We start from the raw sequence: 15,756 nt of genomic DNA, 5'->3' as shown, positions 1-15,756 counted from the left end.
ACATTTGGCCAGTCTGTCCAAATACCATGCAAAACAGGAAATCCCATTATGGGTATTTATAGAGGCTTCAGAAAATGACCCTCTATTAATATCAAATTTATTATGGCTTGATCCTAAAGACCGCTTTAAAATTCATAATCCCATAACTAAACACTTCTTATCTCTCTGGGATAAACTAAAAACCAAATATCAGTTACAATCTCCACACAATCCTCTCCTTTCTTTTATCAGAAATCCGGCCTTTTATCCGGCATGGATCTACCCAAATTCTTTTAAAGCTTGGACAACATCAGGCATTCAGACACTAAATGACTTCATAGCATCTAAATCATTCCTTTCATTCCCATCGCTTAGAGAAAAATATGATCTACCAAACTCTGAGATATTTAGATATCTCCAAATCAAAAATTTCTATACACCATTCCTAAAAGGGGATACACCATTATCCCAATTATCCATTTTTGAATCAATCTGTACAAAAGATCCATTTGCTAAAGGTACAATTTCATCACTTTATAAACAATTATATGGAGTAGCAAATCTTAATAGACCCTCTTACGTTCAGAGGTGGGAGGAGGACCTGGGACGAACTTTAGAAGACACGGACTGGTCTAATATATGGCTCACATCTAAGTCATCTTCACCCAACATCTTGGCACTAGAGACAAATTATAAAGTCCTAACTCGCTGGTACCTTGTACCCGCTAGAGTGGCAAAATATTCACCTAATACCTCAACTCTTTGTTTTCGAGGATGCCCAGAAATAGGCACATATTTACACATATGGTGGACGTGCCCAGTAATCCAAACCTTCTGGAAGGAAGTCTTCGTGATTGCATCTAAAATATTTAAAAAAATAATACAACCAGATCCATATTTAACTATACTTAATCTAAAACCGGAATGGTTAACACTCTTTCAATTCAAACTTATGATCCAACTAATAACGGCTGCAAAACAAACAGTGGCCAAGGCATGGAAATCTCCTACATTGGTACTAGCAGAAACAATTCACAGAATGAATAATACAATGTCCCATGCTAAGATGGTAGCCATCGATCAAAATCAAATTCCAAAATTTGAAAAACTTTGGCATCCTTGGATAAAACAACAGTTCCTGTCAAATTTCAATGACTCTGTCCTGTTGCCATGGTAACAGATTAAATGACTTACAGAGACACCCATTCTAAGGCTTCAAAGAGAACTAAAAAGAATAATAAACTGACGAGCGGGACAACCTTGTGGACCATACCTCTGCCTTTCAACCCTTTTTCTTCTTTCTCTTTCCTTTTCTCCACCTTACGATTAAAGCTCATTATCAGAACTTATTTGACCTATATACACTCTACTTGTAAACAATATGTATAGTAGGTATAAATCATTTAAATACCTACAAAAGTAACTAAGGAAATGATATATATCTTTAATTTAGGTTTATGTGAACCCAATGTTTAATATTTGAAATTTCATGATATTTACCTATATAAACCCTACTGTAAAACATTGAGCTTACTTTATAGATCCTTGTAAACTTACTTTATGTATATTTATGTATCTTTATAACATTGTATACTCAATAAACTTCTTTTGACAAGGAAAGAGGTAATGGAAGCACTTCACATACAGCAAGCTTTCCATACACCTTATCATCCACAAAGTAGTGGTAAAGCTGAGAGACTTAATGGAATTTTGAAAAACAGATGTGCAAAAATTAAAGCAGATACAGGAAAAGGATGGGTGGAAGCTTTGCCATTAGCCCTATATTCTGTAAGAACTACCCCTAAACAACCACATGGGCTGTCCCCCTATGAGATTTTATTTGGAGGGCCACCCAAAACAGGGCTATATTTTCCCCAACAGTTGCAGGCTTCTCACTCTAATCTGTTAGAATATGTTCAGATTTTGCAAAGAACATTGAATAAAATACATGAAGGTGTTTATAAATCTATCCCCGACCCAGATTCTGTTTCAGGTATTCACAGAATCCAACCAGGTGACTGGGTGGTGGTCAAGCGACACGTCAGAAAGCCACTAGAACCAAAATTTGACGGACCACATTTGGTGCTTTTGACAACCGGTTCTGCTGTCAAGTTGGAAGGAAAGCCCACCTGGATTCACGCCAGTCACTGCAAGAAAATCCTGAAGTGATGATATCCTTTGAAAAAAAGATGATAATGTTTCTTTTCTTTTTGTTGTTTGTGAGAACTGAGACATGGAAAAATAACCCTTTCATCCAAATGTTAAAATTGTATGCAACCCATAGCAACGCTAGTAACTGCTGGGTGTGTTCTCACTTACATCCCCAAACAGGAACAATACCCATGATAGCAATGCCTCTCAATTTCACTGATCTAAACAGGACCAGAATAAATGGCTCATACATAGTCTCCATAGCCAATGAGCACAGATCAGTAACTTTGATGGTTTCGAAACAGATAAACACTCCACAGATTTGTTTAAACATTACATGCCCGTTTAACACTAAATGTAGACGGTTGGGCAATTCAGATTGCACTGGAGCAAAAATTACAGTTTATGGAGGAAACTATGGTCAATATTATTATATCCCAGATCCAGAACTAAATAGAACCCTTTATAGTACAAATTGCTCACAGTTCCCAATATGTGAAAATATCGGTTTCCTGGGATTCCATGTTATTGCTTCCAGTTTTTTAGGAGCAGGCATACCGTCCATACGTAGAGGGTTATATTATATATGTGGAAATAAAGCTTACGCCTGGCTTCCTACTAATGTTACAGGTACATGTTATATTGGGAAGTTAGTACCTGCTTTGGCTGTTCGCAAAGATACAGTGCGACCAGATCAAAGTCCAGAATACCCTTTAGTGTTCAAAAGAGAGGTGTTCACTGAAGGTGACATGGCATGGTCATGGTTCCCTTCCTGGACAGGATGGGGAATTGAAGCAATGAAAAGACTAAATAATTACACTAGAATTGTAGATGAGATTATTAACCTTACTACCACTGATATAGGTTTATTAAATGAAGAAATGGCTCAGCTTAAAAAAGTAGTATTAGAGCACAGATTAACGCTAAATTATCTCACTGCAGCTCAAGGTGGGATGTGTAAGATATTTCACACTGACTGTTGTATATACATTTCTGATAATGAGGACATTATTAAAGGGCATCTTGCTAAGATAAGAGAACTACAGAATAAGGCCAGAGATATTGCTAAAGATGGATGGAACCCCTTTAAGGGTTTAGGAGGTTTTGGTGATTTTTTATATAGCATAGCAACATGGTTACAGAAACTAGGCGCTTACATTGTGATGTTCCTATTTCTCATATTTGTTATTTACTTCCTCATCAGGCTATGCCTCTGTGTGACTACCCGCTGTACCAACAAATGTACCACCAGCCCTGATGAACCCATTATTGTGAGAAAGCTAGGAGAGAGCTGAACAGGACGCCGTCTCTCTGCGCCAATGTAACAGGAGTTACCAGCAATCGGCTGAACGTAACGCGGAGAAGAATGGTGTCAAATAAACAAAAGGGGGGAAATGACATGGACATTCACTGCACTGTTCATTTAAGCACAAGAGAATCCATTTTGTTCTCACTGTTGAAATGTGTTCTGTAACCTTCACCTAACACACAGACACTTCTCCTACTAAACACTCTCTACTCCCCCTCCCTTTTCAAGGTTTTACTTTTGCAATTGTTCTATTCGCTAGTTTTTAATAATATATTTCTATTTGTTAGCTTTTAATAACATATTGCTATTTGTTACTTTTTAATAACATCTCACACCACCCCTTTCTTATCTATGTATAAAATAACATGTAATAATACATTTTTCACTGAACGGACATTTTAAACACAGTGATTGAGTCCTGTGAATCTGTTCCTGCAGCTGCAGTATTAACTTTGTTTTAGAGTCCCAATCAGAAATCAGTCATATCAGTAACTTAAAACATGCAACCTGTAGAATTTTTTAAACGTCGCCTATGGAGATTTTAAAGGGTAAAAGTTTATGTAGCCATTCCACGAGCGGGCGCAATTCTGAAGCGTGACATGTTGGGTATCAATTTACTCGGCGTAACATTATCTTTCACAATATATAAAAAAATTGGGCTAACTTTACTGTTGTTTTATTTTTTAATAAAAAAAGTGTATTTTTTAAAAAAAAAGTGCGCTTGTAAGACCGCTGCGCAAATACGGTGTGACAGAAAGTATTGCAACGACCGCCATTTTATTCTCTAGGGTGTTGGAAAAAGATGTATAATGTTTGGGGGTTCTAAGTAATTTTCTATTAAAAAAAAAAAAAACGTTTTTAACTTGTAAACAACACATCGCAAAAAGAGGTTTGGTCCTTAAGTGGTTAAGGATTCTGCTAGATGGTGAATTAGAAGATAATGGAACCTTTCAAAGTCTAGTATGCTGTATAAGTCCCTCAACTGTTGGAGACAGTCCCGGATTTATAAGGGAGCAAAAAGGGCAATTGCCCTGGCCCCCCAGGCAGAGGGGGAACCGGACTTACTTTACAAAAAAAATTAAACGGATTTTCCCCCGTCGTTGTCCAGTTTGCAGCCTTTGCCAAGCTCCAGTCATGTCCCACTCCATATCAGTAAAACATGCAGTTTTATTACATGATGAATGGCTTGCAGCTACCTTTCCATGTGTTAATGTAGCTATTAGAATATATTTGAGCATGATGGCCTCTAGTTGTTTGGGAGAAATGTCTTTCAGCAAATTGGCACTGATAAAGAATTATCTGAAAACCACAATGAACCACAATGACCCATAAAAGTGCTCTGTTCCTAAAGGCTGTCAAGAGCATTGTCCTCAAGATGATACAGTTTGATGAGTTAGATTTTTCAGATTTTAAATGCAAGAAGAAAGAATTTTTGCAGATATTGTAGTGTGATGCATAACTGAGATGTATGACTTACCAGTTCGAAATACCTGTGTAATGTGTATTCTTACAGTCAATAAAATTGAGAAAAAAAAATCAGTGTCTTCTTCAGAACCTAACTTACAGTCAGGTCCATAAATATTGGGACATCGACACAATTCTAATCTTTTTGGCTCTATACACCACCACAATGGATTTGAATTGAAACGAACAAGATGTGCTTTAACTGCAGACTTTCAGCTTTAATTTGAGGGTATTTACATCCAAATCAGGTGAATGGTGTAGGTATTACAACAGTTTGTATATGTGCCTCCCACTTTTTAAGAGACCAAAAGTAATGGGACAATTGACTGCTCAGCTGTTCCATGGCCAGATGTGTGTTCATTTCAAGTGTGCTATTTGCATTTGGAATCTGTTGCTGTCAACTCTCAATATGAGATCCAAAGAGCTGTCACTATCAGTGAAGCAAGCCATCATTAGGCTGAAAAAACAAAACAAACCCATCAGAGAGATAGCAAAAACATTAGGTGTGGACAAATCAACTGTTTGGATCATCCTTAAAAAGAAAGAACGCACCGGTGAGCTCAGCAACACCAAAAGACCCGGAAGACCACAGAAAACAACTGTGGCGGATGACTGAAGAATTCTTTCCCTGGTGAAGAAAACACCCTTCACAACAGTTGGCCCGATCAAGAACACTCTCCAGGAGGTAGGTGTATGTGTGTCAAAATCAACAATAAAGAGAAGACTTCACCAGAGTGAATACAGAGGGTTCACCACAAGATGTAAACCAGTGGTGAGCCTCAAAAACAGAAAGGCCAGATTAGAGTTTGCCAAACAACATCTAAAAAAGCCTTCACAGTTCTGGAACAACATCCTATGGACAAATGAGACCAAGATCAACTTGTACCAGAGTGATGGGAAGAGAAGAGTATGGAGAAGGAAAGGAACTGCTCATGATCCAAAGCATACCACCTCATCAGTGAAGCACGGTGGTGGTAGTGTCATGGCGTGGGTATGGCTGCCAATGGAACTGGTGCTCTTGTATTTATTGATGATGTGACTGCTGACAAAAGCAGCAGGATGAATTCTGAAGTGTTTTGGGAAATATTATCTGCTCATATTCAGCAAAATGCTTCAGAACTCATTGGACGGCGCTTCACAGTGCAGATGGACAATGACCCGAAGCATACTGCGAAAGCAACCAAAGAGTTTTTTAAGGGAAAGAAGTGGAATGTTATGCAATGGCAAAGTCAATCACCTGGCCTGAATCCGATTGAGCATGCATGTCACTTGCTGAAGGCAAAACTGAAGGGAAAATGCCCCAAAAACAAGCAGGAACTGAAGACAGTTGCAGTAGAGGCCTGGCAGAGCATCCCCAGGGATGAAACCCAGCGTCTGGTGATGTCTATGCATTCCAGACTTTAGGCTGTAGTTGACTGCAAAGGATTTGCAACCAAGTATTAAAAAGTGAAACACTGAGGATGTTCTATGAATATAATAACAAAAGTGGTTCTTTTTTGGCACACTCTCTTCACTCTAAAACATCATCATCACCCGTTTTGAAATTACATGCTCCTGGTAAAGGACTGGTATATACCAATTCAGCTATTGCAGAGACTTTTTGCAATTATTACTCTTCACTATATAATATTTCACAAACTAACTCTAAAACTGATTATTCTTCCATAGAGGTGGAAAAAAATGATTTCATATATGGAAGAAACAGCTCTCCCAAATCTTGACTTGGCTACTAGCTCTTCCCTAGAGATTTCTTTTACCTCTGAAGAACTGCTAAGAAGTATTAAGTCCTCTAAGATTGGAAAAGTCCCAGGGCCAGACGGATTTTCTAGCTGGTTCTATAAAATTTTTGCATCAGATCTCTCCCCAATTCTTTTACATTTGTTCAATTCCATTTCAAAATCTCTGCCTTTCCCGCCTGAAACATTAAAAGCTTATATTTCGGTTATTCTGAAACCTGGGAAAGACGAAACAAATCCAAATAGCTATCGCCCTATCTCATTGCTGAATCAAGACATAAAGCTCTATGCTAAACTTATTGCTAACAGACTTCAACCCTTATTACCTCAAATAATTCGCACAGATCAAACTGGCTTTGTGAGGTCAAGAGAGACTTGAGATAACACTAGTAAGACTCTCTCATTAATTTCCTTGGCACAGAAACAACATATTCCAGCTTGCCTGCTCTCAATCGATGCCGAAAAGGCATACGATCGCTTAAATTGGAGATTTTTATTTCACTCACTTCGCCAGATTAATCTGGGGGATAATTTGATAAATAAAATCATATATACAACTCCCTCTGCTCAGGTACGAATAAATGGTACTTTCTCTAATATATTTAAGATTAATAACGGTACCCGTCAGGGTTGTCCGTTATCTCCATTACTTTATGTGATCACAATGGAACATCTAGCAATAGCCATACGCAATAATCCTTCTATTCATGGTATTACTATTAATGAGATTATAAAATTTCACTTTATGCAGATGATGTTTTACTTTATATAACATCACCAAGAATAAGTATTCCCTCTGTTTTAAAAGAAATCAATCTATTTGGATACCAAAGCAATTTCAAGATAAATCTGGAAAAATATTAAACCTCGAATTAAGTGGAAAACACTTTGCTGCTCCAAAAATCGTGGAGGAGCAACTTTGCCAGATTTTGAGTGTTATCATAAAGCAGCTATATTCTCTTGTACTCTAGGTTCCATCACCCCGACGATAAACAATGGGTTCAATTGGAAATTGGCTCTTCCCCATTGAATCCTAAAGCTGCCTTGTGGTTCTGTTTCAAAGATATAGGATCACGGTCTTCTTGGCCTTGACTCACTTATACGGTTTTGGAGAGTTGGCATCATTATTTAAAATTATTCCCTCTGTCTACTATCCCAGCTCCACTCACTTCTTTAATAGACAATCCTTCTCTATCTATTGGTGTGCATTCAAATGCTATTCTAACCTGAGACAAATTCTATTGGCCTCAGATTAGTCATATGATTTTGGAAGATACCTTTATGCCATTTATAAATTTTCAATCTCTACACGATCAGAAAAAAATGTATTTGGTTTTTTTTTGCGGAGTTTTTACTCTTCCTTAACACCGAAACACTCTATCCATTGACCGTTACAGATTTTGAGCAGCTATGCATATCCCTGGAACCACCAACACATACTATATCTAAGATATATACGTTATTATCTATTTTTAATGCACCAGGTTTACCATCATATACAGCCAAATGGGAGATGGAGCTAAACAGATTAATACGAGAGGAAGATTGGAAGCAAATTTTTATCAATACCCATAAACTTTCAATAGCTTGTGATACTCAAGAGCGCAATTATAAACTGCTATCTAGATGGTATCGTACTCCAGTTAATCTAAATCGAATTTTTCCATCACATTATTATTATTATACAGTATTTATATAGCGCCAACAGTTTACGTAGCGCTTTACAACTTGAGGGTAGACAGTACAAATACAATACACTTTGATACAGTAGGAATCAGAGGGCCCTGCTCCTTAGAGCTTACAATCTAAGAGGGAAGGTCAAGAGATACAAGAGGTAATAACTGTGGGTGATGTGCTGATTGAGAAGATAAATGTACAGTTGTTAGGTGGGGGCCAGATAGGCTTCTCTGAAGAGATGAGTTTTCAGGGATCTTCTGAAAGTGGATAAAGTAGGAGAAAATCGGACGGATTGGGGTAGAGCATTCCAGAGGATGGGGGAGGCTCTGGAGAAGTCCTGACGGCGAGCATGGGATGAGGTGACAAGGGAGTTTGAGAGCAGGAGGTCTTGGGAGGAGCGAAGAGAATGATTAGGTTGGTATTTTGTGACTAGGTTAGAGATGTAGCTGGGGGCCAGGTTGTGGATGGCTTTGTAAGTTATAGATAGTATCTTGAATTTAATTCGGTGACTGAGTGGCAGCCAATGGAGGGATTGGCAGAGGGGTGTAGCAGACGCTGAGCGGTTTGTGTGGTGGATGAGCCTGGCAGCAGCGTTCATGGCGGACTGAAGTGAGGATAGCCTATTTAGAGGTAAACCAATGAGGAGGGAGTTGCAGTAGTCGAGGCGGGAGATGACCAGGGAGTGGATTAGAAGCTTTGTGGTGACATTGGTTAGGAAGGGGCGTATCTTGGAGATGTTGCGGAGATTGAGGCGGCAAGCTTTGGATAGTGATAGAATGTGGGGTCAGATATTCAGATATTCAGATATATGCTGGTGTTGTAATATCGCCATAGGTAACTTATCTCATCTTTGGTGGGCTTGTCCCCCCATTTACAAACTATGGGATCAAGTAATTAGCATATACAATTGTGCTATGGGTGAATCAATTAACAACTCGGTAGAAGTAGCTCTCTTATCTCTTTTACCTCAATCATTATCTAAAACAAATACATTTCTTCTTTGTTTTTTTCTCTCAGCTATTAGGCAATTGATACCCAGATACTGGAAAACCTTTTTTGCTCCCTCAATTACAGAGTGGATTGAGACTCTTAATGGTGTTATGCATATGGAGATATTGGTAGCTGAAAACAATGATACTATACAGAAGTTTAATGGGGTGTGGCAGACCTGGATAACATTTAAAGATTCATCAAAGTTTTTGGAATGTTTTAACTTTTAAGACAATTTTTTTTGGAACATACATACTCTATTTTTGTTTGTTTAAAATCTGTAAAAGGTCGAAGAAAGAACCTGTAATTGTATTAATGTGAGACACCATTATATATGTTTTCCCCCCGTTTTTTTTTTTTTTTTTTTCTGTCCTGAATATAGAGGGTTGTTTTTTTTTTTTTTTTTTTTTAGGGATGTGTTTATTCTATAAGCTAGCAATTATACAATTAATGAACATCTCAGCTATTAACATGTATTCAGGATGACTGAATTGGTCTGTGTATAGTTTGTTGTTGTTTGTGAAAGACTTTGAAAATTAATAAAAATTGTTAATCTGTCCCATTACCTTTGGTGGCTTAAAAAGTGGGAGGCACATATACAAACGGTTGTAACTCCTACACCGTTCACCTGATTTGGATGTAAATACCCTCAAATTAAAGCTGAAATTCTGCAGTTAAAGCACATCTTGTTCATTTAATTTCAAATCCATTGAGGTGGTGTATAGAGCCAAAAAGATTAGAACTGTGTCAATGTCCCAATATTTATGGACCTGACTGTATATTTCGTTAGAACAGATGCAGCTTATCATTCATTTCAGTTTGCTTTTTTATTTGTCATATAATGAAATTTCTATGTTGAGGGGCCCGCAAACCTGGAGTGCCCCAGGCCCCCAAGGTCTAAATCTTGCACTAGTTTAAGACAGCGAGAGTCCTGTGTATTCAAAAGGGAACAAACTGTAGTGAGGCCCTGGTTGTGCCACCAATAGTAGCTCTGGGGATTTTCCGACCCTGGGGGGAAGAGGGGGCATTTAAATATCTGTAAGAGTGGGAGGTGTGGTGACAACAGGTGAGCTGCGTACTTAATTGAGTCACAGATTTGAGTTAGTACCAGATTAAGAGTTTTAGGGCGTAACAAGGAGGGGGAGAGGGATCCAGAGCATAGAAGACAGTGGAACGGGGACAGTATCCAACACACCGATGAAAGTCCAAAGGGGGGACACTTTATCCATGTATAATTGAGCTAAGGGGGCTATTTGGGCCACTTTGTAATAGTAGGAGACATTAGGGACCCCCAACCCTCCCTTATTCCTAGGCTTGTACAACAGTTGTCTGTTCAGTCTAGACCTAGTGGAGTTCTAGATGAACTTAAGAGTGAGACGTTGTAGAATGTGAAGGACGTGGGGAGGAACAAGGATAGCTAAGACCCTAACGGGTACAAAATCTTCAGGAGGGAGGACATTTGTATTGCATATATGCAACCAGTCCAAGAAATGTGGGGCTTGGCTGAAGTGTCAAGTAGGCTGTTAGGAGATTTAATAAAAGGAGGATAGTTGGCTTTGTATAATGAATGTTAAGAAGAGGTAAAGGGTAATACCCAAGTATGGAATCAAGGTGGATCACAAAAAATGAAGATTATGCCTGTATGTATGCACGTTCAGTATATGCAATTTACTCTGTTTCACATGAAGACCCACGAGGAAAGGGGAAACAAGTTGGGTAAAGAGGTGTGGGGAGAATTGACGTACAATAGTATGTCCTCTGCAAACATTGAGACCTTGTGTGGTATACCCGCCAGCTCCACCCCTGCTATGTTCGACCTTATATGTGATGCTAGGGGTTGTAGAGTTGCTATAAAGAAAAGGGGTGACAAGGGGCACTCCTGTTGTGTATGAAATAGGTAGGACCCATAACCGAAGTACCTAACCAACACCAAGGGGGGCGCTTATAACAAGTCAATCCATGTTAAAAAGGGGCTTCCCAAGCTCCTATCTCCAGCTTGGAAATAGGACCATGAAAGTGTGTCAAACGCTTTACAGATGTCCAGAACAAACAACATCAGCTGTTGGGACTGTTGCTGCACTTCATGAGTAAAAATATTAATCTGCTGGATATTGTCTGCTACCCATCTGAGGGGGACAAAACCCATTCGATCTTTATTTACTATTGTATATAAAATCATATTCAAGCAATTGGCAAGGAGACTGACCAGAATTTTTATATTCACGTTTAGTAGAGAGATTAGGTAAAAATTTGCCCAAGATTGGGTGTCCTTGTTCGGCTTAGGGAGCGTAACAATGGTGGCCTGCAGCATACTGGAGGTAAGGCTGTCGCCATTGTTAAGGCTATTGAGCATAGTGGTAAGATGTGGGATAATAATTTCTGTGAGTTTTATTGTAGAACAGGGCTGTTAGCTTGTCTCGGCCTAGGCGTTTGTGAATTTTTAATTCTTTAATGACCTGGTGAACCTAAACAAATTTTGTGTAGAAAGGATTTTTCAGAGCAAGGTTACAACAAATTGTGGTAATAAGTAAAGTAAAAAAAATCTACATCTTTTTTATTACATGTATCATGCCAACTTTACATAACAGGCATCCATATATTAAGCCATTGATATAGTTCACACATCAGTTGCACATACTGGAGTTATCATTCGAAGATACGACAATCCACAGAGACTCAATGCGTTTCGAACACTTGCCTTCTTTAGGAGAATATATGGACTAATCTGAAACATAGGAATTAAAAAATATATTCCAAAAAATGCAATCCATACAGTCACTTACATCAATTATTACATATATACAGTACCTCACGAAAGTGAGTACACCCCTCACATTTTTGTAAATATTTTATAGCTTTTCATGTGGCAACACTGAAGAAATTACACTTTGCTACAATGTAAAGTACCAGTAGTAAGTGTACAGCTTGTATAACAATGTAAATTTGCTGCCCCCTCAAAATAACTCACGCACAGCCATTATTATCTAAACCATTAGCAACAAAAGTGAGTACACCCCTAAGTGAAAATGTCCAAATTGGGCCCAATTAGCCATTTTCCTTCCCCACTGTCATGTGACTCCTTAGTGTTACAAGGTCTCAGGTGTGAATGGGTAGCAGGTGTGTTAAATTTGGTGTTATCTCTCTCTCTCTCATACTGGTCACTGGAAGTTCAACATGGCACCTCATGGCAAAAAACTCTCTGAGGATCTGAAAAAAATAATTTTTGCTCTACATAAAGATGGCCTAGGCTATAAGAAGATTGCCAAGATCCTGAAACTGAGCTGCAGCATGATGGACAAGACCATATAGGGGTTTAACAGGACAGGTTCCACTCAGAACAGGCCTCACCATGGTTGACCAAAGAAGTTGAGTGCATGCGCTCAGCATCATATCCAGAGGTTGTCTTTGGGAAATAAACATATGAGCAGCGGCGGCTGGTGTTTAAAATTTTTGGGCAGAAAATACTGAAAAAAAACCTCATCAATTGCAGCCTCACTGTGCCCATCAAATGCAGCCACTGTGCCATCAAATGCAGCCACTGTGCCCATCAAGTGCAGCCACTTGAGCCCCATCAAATGCAGCCACTTGTGCCCCATCAAATGCAGCCACTTGTGCCCCATCAAATGCAGCCACTTGTGCCCATCATATGCAGCCACTTTTGCCCATCATATGCAGCCACTTGTGCCCCATCAAATGCAGCCACTTGTGCTCATCATGTGCAGCCACTTGTGCCCATCATATGCCGCCACTTGTACCCATCAAATGCCGCCACTTGTGCCCCATTATATACAGCCACTTGTGCCCATCAAATGCCACCACTTTAACCTCCGGCCGCCCGCTGTCTGCCCGGCACTTACCCCATGTTATTGGTGGATCAGGCAGCGGGTGATGGCGGCGAGTTATGGGACGGCTCCTATGTCCTCCATGCTTCCCCCTCCTCTGTTCTTCCATTCTGCTAGGCGTCCAATCAGAGCGCCTGTGCATTCAGCCAATCAGCACAATGGACAAGACCATAAAGGGGTTTAACAGGACAGGTTCCACTCAGAACAGGCCTCACCATGGTTGACCAAAGAAGTTGAGTGCATGTGCTCAGCATCATATCCAGAGGTTGTCTTTGGAAAATAAACGTATGAGCAGTGACGGCTGGTGTTTAAAATTTTTGGGGGAAAAATACTGAAAAAAACCCCATCGATTGCAGCCTCACTGTGCCCATCAAATGCAGCCACTGTGCCATCAATTGCAGCCATTGTGCCCATCAAATGCAGCCACTTGTGCCCCATCAAATGCAGCCACTTGTGTCCCATCAAATGCCACCACTTGTGCCCATCATATGCCGCTACTTTGACCTCCGTCCGCCCGCTGTCTGCCCATCACTTACCCCATCTTATGGGTGGATCAGGCAGTGGGTGATGGCGGCGAGCTATGGGACGGCTCCTATGTCCTCCATGCTTCCCCCTCCTCTGTTCTTCTGTTCTGCTAGGCGTCCAATCGGAACGCCTGTGCATTCAGCCATTCAGGTTACGGGTATTAGACCCGCGCTTCCTGATTGGCGGAGAGGAGGTTCAGTGTTAGAAAAGCAAATATTCATTTGCTTTTCTAACACATCTGGGTGGACTGCGAGCGCAATGCTCTGCTCTCCAAGTCCACCTTTTTTTGAAGCCTATTAGAACCTATGGCTCTAATCAGGTGCCCCCCGCCGCTGTAATTCAGGCACCCGGCATCAGAAAAGGGGCCGAACGCCAGAATAGGGGGTGGCAATGGCGGCCATGGACCTCCTTGCTAAAGAAGCTGAGGGTAAAGGTGATGGACTGGCCAAGCATGTCTCCAGACCTAAACCCTATTGAGCATCTGTGGAGGTATTATCAAATGGAAGGCGGAGGATCGCAAGGTCTCTAACATCCACCAACTCCGTGATGTCATCATGGAGGAGTGGAAGAGGACTCCAGTGGCAACCTGTGAAGCTCTGGTGAACTCCATGCCCAAGAGGGTTAAGGCAGTGTTGGAAAATAATGGTGGCCACACAAAATATTGACACTTTGGGCCCAATTTGGACATTTTAGCTTAGGGGTGTACTCACTTTTGTTGCCAGCAATTTAGACATTAAAGTATAGGCCTGGAGCTGAAGCGCAGCATAAGAGTAGGGCCAGCATGATGGGGTTTTCCGTATAAGGCTATAGCAAGGTGGGGGTTGTTAAGAAAGTGATACAGTTGGTAGGAGGGTTAAGTATCAGGAGAGATATGATAAGAGGTACCCATTGGAGGATAATAGGGTGGGGCAGGGTGTAGCTGGGTGGTCCTAATGGGTTGCTAGGTGGGTGTTGGTCTGTCAGTATCACTTGGAATTTGGACAGCAACCGAGTAGATTCTCTGAGTAGTTTAGCTGTGTCTGGCAGTTAACAGAATTAAGATGGAGGATCTTGACAATATACTGGCCAGGATTTGCGCGGCGGCGGTTGCCAATGGACCGCAATGGCTACATGATCAATTGTCTGGACTTTTGCTGGAGTAGGGACAGGTAATTACTACACCTGCCCCTTCTATTACACATGCCTGGAGGTCAAGGCCTCCTGAGCGTTTGAGCCCTGAATTGACTCCGAGGGGTTGTCGCCACGCTGGGAGCCCAGTAATGGACCCTTCAGCTTCCGCAGCCAAGAGAACGCCTTCTCAGCAGGCTAGCGGAGCTGGGAGGAATCCTCTTCACAGGCGTCCCCCTGGGGGAAGAAGTGGGTCAGCCACACGATCCCACCCCCCTTCTACAGCTTTACAGGACCATACGGCTGCCTCGGCGGGTGCTACGCCCGCCATTAGAGCAGCCCTGCGGGGGAGAGTGCATTCACCCAGTGCTGGTCTGATGCCTGGGACGGCCGGGACTGTCAGCAGAAGAAGTGGAGGTTACCAGAGGGGAGCCGGCGCCGAGCCTACAGCTCAGCGGGACCAGCGTACAGCTTCTGTCACAAGCCCTAGGCAGAGAGCGCAGCGGGGGAGGAGGAACTCGAGGGAGAATGGAGTGGCGGCCTCCGGTGACGTCATCGCCCGGCGCCTGTCAATGGGGCGAAGTACGGGCGTGATACATGAAGAGGCAGAGCGGTTGGAAGGAGAACTGTCAGCATCTGAGGATGGAGAGGTGGGGGCGGATGCCGGCCCAGGGAGAAGAGAGGATAATCAGCTGCAGGGATCCGGAGTGACGGCTGAGCGGTCTGGGCAGCCTGGTAAGTACTATCCATGTGTGTCTTACATGGGGACAAGTGCGACTGGGGTTGTTTCCCCGGCGTCAAGTGCAACTGGGGTTGTTTCCCCGGCGTCGGCATGGACGGCTGCGCAGTCTCCGATAAGTTCATCAGGGGATGTGGCCAGCCAGGGCTCGCCTGGGGGGCTAGCGGGAGGGGTATCGGTGACGTCCCCCCAGGAGGGGGCAGGGCAGGCGGTGGTGGCTACGTCATCCGCAGAGGC

This window comes from Aquarana catesbeiana, linkage group LG07, assembly GCF_042186555.1.
Source record: "Aquarana catesbeiana isolate 2022-GZ linkage group LG07, ASM4218655v1, whole genome shotgun sequence".
Lineage (NCBI taxonomy): Eukaryota > Metazoa > Chordata > Amphibia > Anura > Ranidae > Aquarana > Aquarana catesbeiana.
The sequence above is the reverse complement of the archived record's forward strand: the minus strand, read 5'-3'. Positions refer to the sequence as shown.